Source organism: Dendrobates tinctorius, unplaced genomic scaffold, assembly GCF_039654945.1.
Source record: "Dendrobates tinctorius isolate UK_male_01 unplaced genomic scaffold, ASM3965494v1 ptg000056l, whole genome shotgun sequence".
In the NCBI taxonomy this organism is placed as follows: Eukaryota; Metazoa; Chordata; class Amphibia; order Anura; family Dendrobatidae; genus Dendrobates; species Dendrobates tinctorius.
In genome coordinates this window covers 12966987-12979597 of record NW_027361724.1, presented here as the reverse complement: position 1 = coordinate 12979597, position 12611 = coordinate 12966987, and positions in this window count along the sequence as shown.

Sequence of the window (12611 nt, the reverse complement as noted above, 5' to 3'; positions counted from 1 at the left end):
GGACGTAATATTCCGTCCATGTGACCCTGGACCTAATTACCATGGACGTAATATTACGTCCCAGCGATCAGCGGCGCCCACATGGTGAGCGCCGCTGATCGCGGCCGGGTGTCAGCTGACACCCGGCACAATGTGTCAGGGGCGGTCACGGACCACCCCCGACACGTTAACCCCTTGTCCACCGCTATCAAACGCGATCACGGTGTACCGGGGGTTAAAGGGAAGCATCGGGAGGGAGGGGGCTCCCTCCGTGCTTCCCTGAGCCCCCCACGGCAGCGCAATGTGCAGCGCTGCTGCGGGGGTCTCTTTCCCTACAGGCCACCGGATCCAAGATGGTGGCAGGGGCCTTCGGGGGCCTGTAGGGAGCTGACTTCCTCACTGCCTGCAAAGCACTCGGGGGTTCAAAGTGCTCACCACACATCTAGATAAGTTCCGTGGGGGGTCTAGTTTCCAAAATGGGGTCACTTGTGGGGAGTTTCAATAGTTTAGGTACATCAGGGGCTCTCCAAACGCACATGACACCCGCCAACCAATCCATCAAAGTCTGCATTCCAAAACGTCACTACTTCCCTTCCGAGCCCCGACGTGTGCCCATACAGTAGTTTTCTCCCACATATGAGGTATTAGCGTACTCAGGACAAATTGGACAAGAAGTTTTGGGGTCCAATTTCTCCTGTTACCCTTGGGAAAATAAAAAAAATGGGGACTAAAAGATGATGTTTGTTGAAAAAATACGATATTTTTATTTTCACGCCCGGTCGTTATAAACTTCTGTGAAGCACTGGGGGGTTCAAAGTGCTCACCACACATCTAGATAAGTTCATTAGGGGGTCTAGTTTCCAAAATGGGGTCACTTGTGGGGGGTTTCCACTGTTTAGGTACATCAGGGGCTCTCCAAAAGCAACATGACACCCGCAGACCATGCCATGAAAGTCTGCATTCCAAAACGTTACTACTTCCCTTCCGAGCCCCGACGTGTGCCCATACAGTAGTTTTCTCCCACATATGAGGTATCAGCGTACTCAGGACAAATTGGACAACAACTTTTGGGGTCCAATTTCTCCTGTTACCCTTGGAAAAATAAAAAAATTGGAGATTAATTGATCATGTTTGTGGAAAAAATACAATTTTTTTTATTTTCATGCCTGGGCATTATAAACTTCTGTGAAGCTCTTGGGGGTTCAAAGTGCTCACCACACATCTAGGTAAGTTCCTCAGGGGGTCTAGTTTCCAAAATGGGGTCATTTGTGGGGGGTTTCCACTGTTTTGGTACATCAGGGATTTTCCAATCGCGACATGGTGTCCGATCTCAATTCTAGCCAAAAAAGTCAAATGGCGCTGCTTCCCTTCCGAGCTCTGCTATGCGCCCAAATAGTCATTTACACCCACATATGGGGTATCAGCGTACTCAGGACAAATTGCACAATAACTTTTAGGGTCCTGTTACCCTTGGAAAAATAAAAATTGGGGGTGAAAAGATCATTTTTGTGGAGAAAATATGATTTTTTAATTGTACCGCTGTACGTTATAAACTTCTGTGAAGCCCTTGTGGGTTCAAAGTTCTCACCACATATCTAGATAAGTTCCTTGGGGGGTCTAGTTTCCAAAATGTGGACACTTGGGGGGGTTTCCACTGTTTAGGTACATCAGGGGCTCTCCAAACGCGACATGGCGTCCGATCTGAATTCCAGACAATTTTGCATTGAAAAAGTCAAACGGCGCTCCTTCCCTACTGAGGTCTGCCATGCGCCGAAACAGTGGTTCCCCCCCACATGTCAGGTATCAGCATACTCAGGACAAATTGCACATTAACTTTTGCGTCCAACTTCTCCTGTTACCCTTGGTAAAATAAAGAAAATTGAACCTGAAGTATTTTTTTTGTGAAAAAAAGTTAAATGTTCATTTTTTTTTTAAATATTCAAAAAATTCCTGTGATGCACCTAAAGGGTTAATAAACTTCTTGAATGTGGTTTTAAGCACCATAAGGGGTGCAGTTTTTAGAATGGTGTCACTTTTGGGTATTTTCTATCATATAGACCCCTCAAAGTGGCTTCAAATGTGATGTGGTCCCTAAAAATAAACTGGTGTTGCAAAAATGAGAAATCGCTGGTCAATTTTTAACTCTTATAACTTCCTAATAAAAAAAAATTTTGGTTCCAAAATTGTGCTGATGTAAAGTAAACATGTAGGAAATGTTATTTATTAAGTTTTTTGCGTGCTGTATCGCTGTGATTTAAGGGCATAAAAATTCAAAGTTGGAAAATTGCGAAATTTTCAAAATTTTCGCCAAATTTCTGTTTTTTTCACAAATAAACGCAAGTTATTTGAATGAAATTTTACCACTAACATGAAGTACAATATGTCACGAGAAAACAGTGTCAGAATCACCGGGATCCATGGAAGCGTTTCAGAGTTATGACCTCATAAAGGGACAGTGGTCAGAATTGTAAAAATTGGCCCGGGAGTTAACGTGCAAACAACCCTTGGTAGTGAAGGGGTTAAGGACCTTCCACCTACCTCTAACTTTGTCATTTGTGCCAATGTGCACCATGACCGCTGGGTCCTCACCAGCCCCTCCCAGTAATCTGTCAACCCAATCAGCGATGTGTTGGACTCGAGCGCCAGGTAGGCAGCCGTTCGACGATCCCTGTCTTTGTGACAGATTGCCCTCTCTGTTCCCCTAATAATTGAGTCCCCCACTATAGCATTTATTGTTTGCTAAAACTGGCCTGGAAACATGATTCTCCGGTGCAGCACCTGGAGACAGCAAAGTTGTCGTTTTTATATTATTTCTTATTTAATTCTTTTTGGTAAAAAAATAAAATAATTAAAAAATGTATTTTTTGCCATTTTCTGCTATTTGTAACTTTTACATTTTCTCGACAATTGGGTTGTGTGAGGGCTTTGTTTTTTTTCAAACTGAGTGGATCGATTTTATTGATTTAATTGACATTGTGACATTTATTGCATTTTATTGTTTTGGGGAGGAGCGACCAAATCAAAATGGTGGAATTTTAAAAGTCCAATGTTTTTTTATTTTGGGGTTGAAAATGTGGTTTAAACAATATTAGAATTTGATAGGTCATGGGTTTTTTTTTTTTAGATATGATGAAACCTAATATATTTTTTTTTTTTTACGTTTTCTTAATTTCTTCATTTGTGAAGGAGAACAGCAGATGATTTAAACTTGTATTGTTTTTTTCTATATCTATATTTTTAGGAAATTTTTATTTCTTTTATTTTCAATCTCCTGCAGGACACAAGTCTTATGGCTCCTTCTCAGCATCCACCAAACAAATACGACGCAGACGTCAATGTCTTCCTGCAGATCGTCGTATATTATAGGGCGATGATTTTACAGGATAACAAGCAGAACTTATAACATTATCGGCGAGTGTCAGCTGTATATCAGAGCTAACAACCCGCTGTAATGGCTGCGATCAAAGCAAGCACCGATCACAGCTGTTTAACCCCTCAGATGTTGTTGCCATTAGTGGCTCCCTCTTTTACCCCGTGATTGCGACATGTTGATGGTTGCCATGATAACTGCATGCCAAGTATTAGCCACAAGGTTCACCTGGTGAAACATGTAATGGCTGACAGTCTGCTCTCCTGATCTACATGTCTCACACTGCTAACACCCCTTTCCATTTCAAATAATCTCTGGAGGCAGATTCTCATGTAGATCTATGTCCGGTTCATAGATCTTAACACCTCATTTACATATAAGAAAAAGATGGATTTGTCTGGAATAAAACATTGGATTACAGATAACAAGTTATCCTTTTATTCAGCTTCCTATCACCTACATGCTCAAATAATATAGACAACTTAGGAGGGTTGATCCTACTGACAGATTATATTTAAATGATAGCAAAGGCATGGAGCCATATGTGGCCATGTCTACTCCATCCAAACTCTTCCTGCTATTGAGAATAGTCAGAAATTTGTACATAAAGAAGGGTTGTGTCATAAATTCTCACTTTTTGACACGGTAACATTAAGCGTAAATGCATTGGTATGAATCCTGATGTAGATATTGCATTATATTTTAGCTTAACGCTATTTCTTGCTGGCATTAGTAGCTCACCACTTTGACAATTATTTTCACTCTGTTGCATCTTATGAAAATTTTCTTTAGATTCGTCAGAAAATCAAGATGCAATAATAAGAAAACTGCAAAACAAGTTTTAGGCTGGAGTCACACACAACGAATAAAAAAATCGATCCCATTTTTACGGTACAAAATCGCACAAAGAATTCTTGTCCAGGGATCCGTCTGTCATCCCATTTTCCGGCGATGAACCGATTTTATTCGCATCTAAGCATCAAATTGACATCCAATGCTAATGCCTGATGCTCTTTACTGTTGACCGGGAGAAGTCTTGCGATTTAATCGCAATTCACACGTGTGGTGCGTTTTCAATGCGTTTTTTAATCGCATCCATAGACTTACATTGTCGAATCCGATCCAAAAATCGGTGATGGGAGCAGCAACATAGAATAACATTGGGCCGAATGCAATGCGATTTTTTATTCAAATTAACTTTATTGAAATTTTAAATTTAAGAGGTGGTGGAAAAAAAAAGGATAAGGAAATTAAGGAAAAAGTGGGAGGGGGGGAAATGGGGAAGAGGGGAGGAAAGAAAAGGGAATGAAAGGAGTGAGAAGACATTTGTGATATACATACACAAGTAAACACAGTTACATCAAAGTACCACATAAACAAATAGCAGCATAAGCTAAACTTCCAAGCGGACGAATCTCCGAAAAACGAAACAGTAGTTCAAACAACAGTGTGTTATGGGAAAGCCTCTGACCAACGGGACCATTTATCAGAACATTTTTTAAAACAATCGTTAGCAATGGAGAACTTTTGTTCATAGGTCTTATGAAGAACAATATGCTCCACTATCTCTTGGACGGAAGGAGAAGTAGTATTCTTCCATTTGTATGCAATAGCATTTTTTGTAATCAGTAAGATATGAATAACAATAGCCCTAAGAGAGAAATGTATGAAATTTAGACCAACAGACAGCAATTGCAATGCGATTTTTTATCGCATTGCATTCGTCCGATTTTATCGCTAGTGTGACTCCAGCCTTAGAAAACTGCACGCACCCATGCACCCACCCAACTTTCTGATAACTGAGCCAGAAGTAGCATCAATCCACAGAGCTTTGCACTAAGTGCTAACATGGCCAGCATGAAGTGTGCAGGAGCGTATTGTAACTTTGTGCAATTGTTGATAACTTTTCTAAATCTGTGATAAAACTTGAAATACATGAGAAACGCGGTTTATCCCTTTATTAAAAAGAGTTATAAGAACATCTGATGTCAGTATCAAAATTTTGGGGGAAAGTGGGGAGTGCGTCTTATAAAGCGAATGTGTGCTGCTGTGCTATATAGTTGGGGGGGCGGCTCTGGCATGGAGTCAGGGGGCTGGGGTGGGCTGGGTGGGGGATGCAGAGACAATGGGAGGTCCTGTGCTCCCGCTCATTAGGCTCATGTAATATTCACTGCACCCGCTGTCCATCACCTTGGTGCAGAAACAGCGCCGAGTTGGTGGACAGGGGAGTGGTGCATATTACATGTGCCTGCACTCACCCCCAGTCACTATAGAGACTTACCTACTGATGATCACTCCTGCTTTCAGCTCCCCCATGGCTTTCCTGTGTCTAGTCTGCTGTCATCCTCCTCCTGCAGGGTGAGCGGCAGCAGCAGCTCATTCAGGCAGCTCATCGCTTCAGGACTTTGCATGATGTGACCATAGGACCTGCGGTCACATGACTCCCAGTGTGCACTGCGAGTCACATGACCGCAGCTGAGCAGCTCCTATTGGTCACATCATGGAAGGTCCTGTAGCTACAATGAGCTGCTTGAATGAGCAGCAGCTGCGTGTGCCCTGCAGGAGGAGGATGACTCAGCACAGACACAGGTAAGCCACAGGGGAGCTGGGAGCAGGAGGGATCATCAGTAGGTGAGTTAACTGTTTATTATTTTAGCATGTGCTTGCCAGCAGGGGGGAAATATAGGGACGGGGGCCATGTGTGACAGCAGGGGGGAAATATAGGGATGGGGGGCAATATGTGCCAGCAGGGGGGAATATATGGAGGGGGGGACAATGTGTGCCAGCAGGGGGAAATATATGGAGGGGGACCATGTGTGTCAGCAGGGGAGAATAAAGGGATGGGGGGGCAATATGTGCCAGCAGGGGGGAATATATGGGGGGGCAATGTGTGCCAGCAGGGGGGAATATATGGGGGGGCAATGTGTGCCAGCAGGGAGAAATATATGGAGGGGGGGACAATGTGTGCCAGCAGGGGGAAATATATGGAGGGGGGGACAATGTGTGCCAGCAGGGGGAAATATATGGAGGGGGACAATGTGTGCCAGCAGGGGGGATTATAGGACCCGGGGGACAATGTGTGCCAGCAGGGGGGATTATAGGACCGGGGGGACGATGTGTGCCAGCAAGGGGGATTATAGGACCGGGGTGACAATGTGTGCCAGCAGGGGAGAATATAGGGACAGGGGGACAATGTGTGCCAGCAGGGGAAATATAGGGAAGGGAGGCCGTGTCTGTACCAGCAGGGAGGCATATAGAGAGAGGGGGGCCATGTGAGTGCCAGCAGGGGGGCATATAGTGACTGGGGGGTCATATCCAGGATAGGATGGGGGGCTATGTGCCAGCACAAGGGGGCTATGTGCCAGGATGGGGGTTATATAGATACCAGGATGAGGAACATATACAGTATATGATTTGTAAGACGGACACTGGCATTATAAGACACACCTCCATTTAACATAAAAAAACATTTTTTTCTCTTTTTCTTCACCAAATTTGGGGGTGCGTCTTATAATCAGGTGTGTCTTATAAAGCGAAAAATACGGTATATGTGTCTTTTTATATAGTGTATGTAAATTTCTGGTTTCAACTGTATCAACACAAAAGGAATTGATACATGATTTTCTAAATATTTTAAATACATAGATCTGAAAATTGTGACGTGCCTTTGTATTCATCCTGCTGAGTCAATACATTGTAAGGCCACCTTTTGCTGCAATTACTGCTGCAAGTCTTTTAGGGTCTGTCTCTACCAACTTTTCACTTGTAGCCGCTGAAATTTCTTCCCATTCTACTTTGCAAACTAGGTATACGACTAGTACATAGTGTGGCTCGATCCCTGGCACCTATTAAAAGTATGCTTTTCACTGAAACCTTGCAGTGTTTCAGAGACAGAGATACTAGGTGTTAGGGCTGGAGGAACGCACCAAATTATAAAGTAGTAGTAGGTGCGTTCGCAGCCCGGGGCCACCGTGCAGAGATGGTACACTGCTGCTAGACAATGATGGAAGAATAGAGCGGCGTGAAAACAGTCACACGTGGGTTACGTCACCCAGTGTGAACAGGAGCGGACTCTGTTAAATCACAGAGCCGCACAACCTCTGAACGTGGATGCCGGAGCCTGTTAAGCTCACAGAGCCCGGCCAAAGAGCGCACAGCAGGCGGCCACAGAACTCTACACCCAAGGACACGGGGTTAGAGGTTCTCTAGGCCCACTGAGCGTGCGGCGTCGCTGCCACGAACGCCGCTATAGATGCTGGCTATGGAGTGTGGAGCACGTGCACTGAGGCATGCCGAGTCACTGATGATGACTAATGCCTGACTCAGACTCTGACCTACCTACACCTAAGCCTGGGCGCTAGCAGGCTAGGCTGCACAACACATGTGTACCAAGGGTAGGGGTTTCATAATGAGTCAGTCACCTGAGACATTCATACGTGCATTCATCACTCACTCCTTAAAGTCTGAAAATACAGTCTATCCTAGCGCATGGCTGCTCGGCCATGCGAACCTTTTATAGCCGCGAGTGTCCAGGACCTTCCTGGCTTTTCGGATGGGCCAATCCGAACAGGAACAGGACCTGAGCACGTGACCTTCGATCTCCAATGGGAGATCACTACACGGGCATGCTCAGTGGCCCGACATGGGGACTTCGTCCCTGGAGAATCTCACTGCTGAGCAGAGGTGGCAGCAGCAAGCAAACCCACGGAGCTTGTCTGGGCAGAGCGCTGGGACCGACGAGTTTGCTGAGCAACCTCCTCTGCGGCTGGAGAGGAATGGGAGACTGCCGGAAGTAAGGCTCGGTATTCCCACTGTGCGGCGACAGGAACCCGACGCCTAACACTAGGCTGTGATCGTACGCCAGTGGCTGATACGTGCTGCCCATGGGTTGGGCAGCAAGTATCAGCTGATGGGTTCCTTTTAACAGGTTTTCCTCCAGGATTGCCCTGTATTTAATTCTATCCATCGCCCCATCAACTCTGACCAGATTCCCTGTCCCTACTGAAGAAAAGCATCCCCACATCAGGATGTTGCCTCCACCATGTTTGATGTCGGTTATGGTGTTTTCAACAGTGATGTACAGTGTTAGTTTTCCGCCACACATAGCATTTTGCATTTAGCCCAAAAAGTTCCACTTTGGTCTCATCTCATCAGAGCACCTTCTTTCAAATGGTAGATGTGTTTCCTACATGGCTTTTTGCAAACTGCAAGCGAGACTTCTTATGGGTTGCTTTCAAAAATGGCTTTCTTCTTGACCCTCTTACATAAAGGCATGATTTGTGTAATATAATAGTTATCCTGTGAACAGATTATCCCACCTGAGCTGTGGATCTCTGCAGCTCCTCTTGATTGACGATGGACTTGGCTGCTTCTCTAATTAGTGATCTCCTTGCTTGAGGTGTCAGGTTAGGTGGACAGCCATGTCTTTGTAGGTCTGTAGTTGTGCCATATTTCTTCTATTTATGGATGATGGATCTCCATAATATTTTCAGAGCTTGGGCTATGTTTTTATAGCCTAATCCTGCTTTACTCTTCTCCATAGCTTTGTCCCTGACCTGTCTGGTTTGTTCCTTGGTTTTCATGATGCTGTTTGATCCCTATTGTTCTCAAACAAACCTATGTGGCCTGCAAGGAACAGCTGTACTGAGAATAAATTGCGCACATGTGTACTCAATTTACTGATTAAGTGACTTCTGGAGGCAATTGGTCTCTCAAGATTTTATTTAAGAATGCAGGGGACTGAATAAAAATGCAAGTCATACTTTCAGATTTATATTTTAAAATAATTAGACAAACCATGTATCATTTCCTTTACACTTCACAAATACTTGATACTTTGTGTTGGTATATCACCTAAAAACCTCAATAAGATACGTTTAAGTTTGCAAGTGTAACATCAAAAAAAGGGGAAAAGTTTATGGGGTTTGAATACTTTTTCAAGGCACTGTATCTGTCTCCTCCTACATCTCCTCTAGATCCTACCCAACAGACGTGACGCCATCCCTAACAGGCACAGGGTACAGCATTGATTCCACACAGCGACCTCACTCATTTCACTCATACAAGGTAAAGCACTGCCAAGTGGTGTTACAGCTTGAGAACCTGGGAGCGAACGAGTTGCTGCTGTGCATCACATGTCAACTCAAACACTGGTCGACTCCTCATAATTGCAGCTGGGAATTGTTGAGCACTACAATATTTTGAACATTATGTCTGTCTTGGCGACCAAAATTGTGAGTAGGGACAATTGTGTAATCAACAATGTCACCCCCCTTATATTTGGTCTGGAAATAAACACTCAGAGGGCATGAAGGAAGAACAGCAACTTGCACATGTTCATCATCACCATGTATCTGCTGGTGACCTTCAAGGTCCATATTACATGCAGCAAGAATTGGAGGAAGAGGAACAGGATTAGCAGCGGCAGGTGGATGTGGAGGTGGACACAAAAAAAATGTATCAGGAATGGATCAGCATCAACTTACATTCAGGCGATCATTTATTTCCTGTCCATTATGTCATCTATACGATAGAATTGCTGCTGCCGATACTGCTTTTGTTGGCCTTACACTGCCTGACATCTCCTCGTCTACCCCATTCCAAATTCTCTACCATGCGGTCTCTGCCACTACCACTGCTTCTGCACAGCCACACCATCCACAGATTTCCATGGTGGCACACTGTCTTCTATACTGATAGACTTTACCGCTGATGCAAAGCATAATCTCTTAAGGTTACACAAAGATCAAACACCTCCAAAAATAGGGACAATTTTTTTAAAGGCTTGTTGACAGCAATCCATTGCTTCTTCACTTTTAAAACCGCTAGCTTTTCTAGCTTTTTCATGCTCCCTGAAAAGGGATAATTTTTGGAAGGCTTGATAAAAAGCCATTTTATTGTTTACTTATTTTGAGAATTGCAAACCTGTTGTGCATCATAAAAAAGGGATAATTTTTTCACTACTAGTGGAGAAGACATTACTTCTTCACTTTCTTTTTTTTTCTTTTCAAATGTTTTTATTGAACATTTTAGCAATTTGTAGTACATGCTCTCTATTTGTGCAATAATTTGCATTGGAAAATAGGGGAGAAAGGGATGGAAAGGATTTGGGAGAGGGAGGGGAGAGAAAGGTTTTATTAGTAACATAGACAGATTTGTAAATACTTTTGTAACTGCTACAGCATTGATCTGTCTTGGTAAAATAACCTTCCATGAATTTCCATATTCAAACTATGTACAACAAAAAAATAGCGAGAAAGCTACCTTTAACTTAAAGTAGAAAAAAGTTAACAAAATGACAATAACTGATCTAAAGTTTGGTGTTTAGTATTCCAAATGCTCCATTTTTTGTCCCATTTATGCAAACATCCGTTAGCTATTGAGAATTTGAAGTCCAAGGTATTATGCGTCTTTAATCTGTCCACAATGTCAGAGAACCTTGGTATGTCAGTTCTCCTCCAGAAGGTGGCGATCAAGTTTTTAGTTATCAGTAATAAATGTATTATGACCTTTTTAGTTGAGTGGTGTACATCCTCCATGTCTAAGAAAAGGAGTGCTGTTTGTGGGGAAGGAGTGAAGTTCTTGTCAAGAAGTCCACCAATATATATGGATATCTTATTCCATAACTCTGTGAGAATTGGGCATGTCCAGAACATGTGTTTCAAATCTCCCTTGAGCCCACACCCTCTCCAACATAATGGAGATGATCCTGGTTTGAAATGTGCTGTCCTAGAGAGAGTAAGGTACCATCTTGTTAAAAATTTATGGAATGATTCATGAAGCGGTATTGATATATTTGAAGAACATGAATCTTTTATTGCCCCCTCCCATTGTTCCTTTGTTGCGCAGAACTGGAGATCCTTCTCCCACTTGAACAAATATTTGTTTTTTGTGAAATCGCTGTCCTTATTGAAAGAGCTGTAGAGGAATTTAGTGCTCCAGAAAACTCTATGATTTGAATTGTTTAGAAGGAAATGCATTACCTCTACTATCGGGGGGACCATACTAATAAATTTTTGTAGGTACTCCTTAATTATGTAATATAGCATAAAGTCTGAGGAGGGTATATTGAATTTGTTTCTAATCTCGGAAAAACTGAGTATCTTATTAGTTGCGAGAATATCTTCTAACTTTCGGATGCCATTTTTTGGCCAGCTTTCAGGTACAGAGAATCCGTAAACAGAAGCAATCAGGGATATTGGGAATTTTTCTTTCATTTTTCACTTCTCAACTTTGTTCAGTGAGGCAAGATGATCCCAAGATTGGGTAATTGCCAGAAAAATAGGGTGATTTAGTTTGTATTTTTTTATATTGAATATATGATTGAGAAGGAGATTTTTAAGGGGGCTTGATATGCTATGTTCTCTTTCTAGTTCCATCCAATATGGTTTGACATCCTCAGTTATCCAGTATTGGCTTTGTTTAACTAGGTTGACGTGGTAGTAAGCTAGTATGTTTGGTATCCCCATTCCTCCATTATATTTATGTTTATAAAGAATTGTTCTGTCTACCCTAGCTCTCTTCTCTCCCCAAACAAAGGAGAAGATTTTTTTGTTGCAACTATTAAAGAATGTTATTGGAAAGGTAAGAGGAAGAGCCCTAAAAATGTATAAAAGTTTCGGAAGGATCACCGTTTTTATTGCTAGCACTCTGCCCATCCACGACAGGCCTATATTTTTCCAGGGTTGGAGAACTCTTGTGATAGTGGCCAGAAATGTCTCGCAATTTGCATTAACTGTGTTGCCTACTGTTTTTTTTAACATAATACCTAGGTGTGATATTTGTTCCTCTTCCCAGCCAAACTCTGAGTTATTTTTAATAGAGTTTATTGTGGTGTTTGTAAGATAGAATTGCAAGATTTTCGATTTACTGTTATTAATTTTAAAGTTTGATATTTGTGAAAATTCCTCTATTATCTCAAGCAATGTTGCAATGGATTGTATCGGGTTTGTGAGTGACAGCAGCATATTGTCTGCAAATAGACTTATTTTGAATTGTTTAGTCGGTGTGTTAATCCCCATGATTTTTTCATTTATGCGAATTGCCTCGGCTAATGGTTCTATCGCCAGGGCAAACAGCAGTGGCGAGAGGGGGCACCCCTGTCTTGTCCCATTGTTTATATAGAATGATTTGGATAAGGTGTTATTTGTGTAAATTTTGGCACTTGGCTGGGAGTACAGAGTGAACACCGTTTCTATCCATTTGTTGTTGAAACCAAAATCTAGAAGGACAATTTTTAAGTAAGACCAGTTGACCCTGTCGA